Here is a 4,556-nt window from a genome sequence, read left to right on the forward strand (position 1 = left end):
TGTCATGTGAGCGATACGTTTGTTAATATGGGCCTCTGTCTGTGCGTGAGTGTGTGTGTGTGTGTTGGTGTGTTTGGTGGTGTGTGTGTGTGTTAGGCTGGCTGGGTAAGGGGTCCAGTGCTTCTGTGTGCGTGTTTGCTTATGTGTGTGTGTGTGTGTGTGTGCGTGTGTGTGCGTACGCCCCCATGCACCACCACACGCACATTGTCCTTGTTTTTTTGCGGCCAACATTCCATTTGTTGACTCTTGAGATATTTATACGGTGCGGGGGACACACACACACACACACACACACGCACACGCACGCACGCACACGTCAACGCACGCCATTATACACACACGCCCAGCCAGGCCTCACCACCCGACCAAGGCACCTCCACCACACCTCCGCCGCCGCCGCCGCCGTGGTGGTGGCGGCGGTGCGGTCATTGCCACGCACCATTGGCCTTTCTGAAGCAAGTCTTCGTTGGTATCTACTTAAAAAAGTTTTCCAAAGTCTATTTTTTCACCTTTCTACAGTCCAAAAGATGGCGTAGTTTGCCGCGGCGGTGGCGGCGGGGCGCGGCGGCCGGCCAGCCAGTGTTGCCCCGCCCCGCCCCGCCCCGCCCCTGTACTAACGTTAAGCGTACCTTGCCCATTCTCTGCTGTTGACACGTTGACTACTTACCAAGAGATGAAACATTCCACTATTTTTGCTGTTTTTTCTATCTGTTTGTATCATGTTACTTTTGTAGTAGTGCCGCTTGGCCGGGCCGGGCTGGGGTGTTGGCGACCTCTGGGCCAGCCGCCGCGCTGCGCCAGCGCCGCCCAGCCCGCCGCCCGCCAGATGTGTGTTGCTATTTTGCTATATGAACCTTGTTAAGGTAGTGGATCATTATTGTGCCTAGTCCGGACATCAGGAACCAGCGTCCTTGAGGCGGGACGGCGCCCGCCGCACCCCCCGGCAGCCACAATCAAAACACGTACTTAATTACCAGTGCGCTGCCGGGGGCGGCGGCGGCGGCGGCTGCCCCGCGTGGTGCCCCCCCCCCCCCCCCCCCCCCCCGCCCCACCCCGCGGGGTGGCGGCGCCCCAGTAACTCTGTGTACAGTGTTCACGGCAGCTTTTGTAGAGTGTGTGTTTGTAACCCTGTTGATATTGTTAAGGCCAAGCTGTGTCAAGTACCCATAGACAACACTCCCTCACCCACACCCTCGCCCTGACCCCTCACCCTTCCCTCACCCTGACCCACACCCAGACCCTTCCCAGACACTGATGAACAAGTCAGTCACTCCCTCACACCCTCCCTTCCTTAGTCACTGATAGAAACTGATCTCCTACCTTCCCCTTCCTTCCCAAACCCCTTCCCTTCCTCTGACCCCTTCCCCTTCCCTAGTACTATTAGAAAACGATCTCTTGCCTCTCCCTTCCTTCCCAAACCCCTTTCCTTCCCTTCCCCCTCCTTCCCAAGCCCCTTCTCCTTCCTAAGTACTTTTAGAAAACAATCTCTTGCCTTCCCCTTCCTTCCCTTCCCTTCTATTCCTTAGTACTATTAGAACACAATCTCTTCCCCTCCCTTCCCCTCCCTCCCCTCCCCTCCCACCACTATGGACGTTACATAAGTAGGTATGCAAACCGTTGTGTAGTTGAGTCTCATTACACAGACACTTAAATACTAATACTATTACTACTACTACTACTACTACTATCAGTACTATTCTACATAACGTTAATGACGGGAAAAAGCCATGCCATTTGTCTGTCTGTCGATACCATAACACACCACCGTTCCGTAAAAGATAGGTGTTTTTTTTTTTCTACTTCTCGCCTCGGACGGAAAGAGAGAGAGAGAAAAAAAAATCGCCGTTCTGGAAAAAGAAAAACTCGACAAATTTAAAAAAAAGTGTTAAAAGTCTCGTACAAAAAAAAACAAGCGTAAACAAACCATGTGAATGTATTGAAAGTTCCGTTTTATTTTTGGTATATACACTGTTATAAATCCTTGCCGATGATGATGATGATGATGATGATGATGGGAAAAAAGTCAACATTCGAAACAGTTTTTAGATGACCCTCTTGTTAATGACCTCATATTTGAAGCAAGGTCAGCCCGGGGGGAGGGGGCGGGGGTGTGTGTGGAGACAAACGCACACACACACACATATGCGCACATACATACACGCACACAAAAATGAAGAAAAAAAACAGAAAAAAACAGGAAATCGAAAGTAAGATGTTTGATAATGTTGTTACCTGTTTCTTGTTTTTGAGTCCCGTCCCACACACACACACACACACACACACACACACACACACACACACACACACACACACACACACACATTGTTTAGCCTCCCCCATAAGCCTGTTTGCAGACAATTAAGACACGCCTCAACATGTTTCGTGACCCAAACACAAAAACAAACGGAACTTGATGTAAACAAACGCCAAAGTATACATTGTTTGCCCACTGTTTGCCCGTTTGTCCCGTTTTTCAATCACACACACACACACACACACACACACACACACACACACACACACACACACACCATTGTTTACCATGTCACGCTGTTAAAACGCATCATTTCAAACGCATATCACACACCCTTTCATGCTAGTCACAAACACACACACACACACACACACAGACGTTTAATTCGGTCTTCCAAAACAAACACTACAGAAAAAAAACGCACACATTGAAACGCAACCATTTCTCGCCCCTGTTTGTTCACCTGCGTTTGTGTGTGTGTGTGTGCGTGCGTTTGACCCCCTCCCTCCTCCCTCCCCCCCCCTGGGCTGGCCTTCGTTGTTGTGTTAAAGCGGTTCTCCACTTTTTAAAACCCCCTTTCGCCAAACAGGAAGTCGTGTGTGAGTTCGTATGTACGTGGTGTTTGGTTGTGGTTGTGGTGTGTGGAGGCGATTGTGGTTGGCGGTCCGGTTGTGGCGCCTCTGTGGTTGTAGCGGCGCGACAACCACCACCACCACCACTATCGCTACCTCTACTACTACTACTACTACCACCACTACTACTACGACTACTACGATTTCCAAGTTACTTACACATATGGAAACACTCACTCACACTACTAACCAATGTCTTGTGTCTTAATTGTCTTTATTTTTCTTTGATTTTCTTTAATTTTCCTGATTATTTTTTTTACGCCTGGTTTTAATTGAGTTTCCGATCTTTTCTTTTTTCTTTCTTTTCTGTTTTTTATAATTTTATTCCTGTTTTTATTTTCTTTATTTTCTTTCTTTTTTTTCTTCTATGTCAATTTGTATATTGTAATTATTATTATTATTATTATTATTATTATTATTATTATTATTATTGTTGTTGTTACATAACGCACAAAGAAAGGTCATACAAGCTTATTATATTCTTCCTCCTCCTCCTCTTCCTCCTCCTCCTCCTCCTCTTTATATCTTTTAAATTTACCGTAATAATAATAATAATAATAATGATAATAATAATAATAGCCTAATTTTACATCGACCCTCCCTCCTCCTCCTCCTCCTCCACCACCACCTCCTCCTCCTCCTCCTCCTCCTCCCCCCCCCCCCTATAATTGATAACCATGATGCTGGTGAAGGGACCATTCCAGGATAACTTAATATAGAGCAATTATCTCTATCTCTAATTATCTCTCACTTTAATTATCTCTATCTCCCTTTCTCTCGCTCTAATTTTTTTATCTTGCTTATTTTTTTTATCTATTTTTATTTGTTTTATTTCTCTCTCTCTCTCTCTCTCTCTCTCTCTCTCTCTCTCTCTCTCTCTCTCTCTCTCTCTCTCTCTCTCTCTCTCTCTCTCTCTCTCTCTCTCTCTCTCACATACCAGGCTATTCTTTTTTTACTTTTTACAGAACCAAAGATCACACACACACACACACACACACACACACACACACACACAGATCTGATTAAACTTAAGTAAAAAAAAAACACACATTGACAAACTTATCGGAACAGAACTCAAACTAACGCGGTAATGAATCTTATTATTATTATTATTATTATTATTATTATTATTATTATTATTATTATTATTATTATTATTATTATCATTATTTAAAGAGGCTCATTTGACTAGGTTTTGCGTCCTTGTTTTGTCGTCCATTGAGTATATAAGCGATAGAAGGGAGGTAGGGGGGAGGGGGGGGTAGGGTAGGGGGGGGGTGGAGAGAGGCTCGGAAGGTCTATTGGCACTAGTCAAATTCTTTTTCTATTTTTTTTCTCCTTAATTTTCCTTCGTTTTCCTTCTCTACTTTTTTCCTTAATTGTTTTCCTGAATTTTCCTCCGTTTTCCTGAAATTTCCTCCATTTTCCTTAATTTTCCTCCGTTTTCCTTAATTTTCCTTCGTTTTCCTTCTCTGCTTTTTCAATTTTCTTTGTTTCTTCTTTTTCTTTTTCCTTTTTCTTTGTTTTTCTTTCTTTTTCATCCTTTTCCTTCTTTCCCTTCTCGTTTTTCCTCTCGATTGTCCTTCTCTCTCTCTCTCTCTCTCTCTCTCTCTCTCTCTCTCTCTCTCTCTCTCTCTCTCTCTCTCAAGGGGTTTGGATATAAGTCACAA

The sequence above is a fragment of the Eriocheir sinensis genome, chromosome 42 (genome assembly GCF_024679095.1).
Source record: "Eriocheir sinensis breed Jianghai 21 chromosome 42, ASM2467909v1, whole genome shotgun sequence".
NCBI lineage: Eukaryota > Metazoa > Arthropoda > Malacostraca > Decapoda > Varunidae > Eriocheir > Eriocheir sinensis.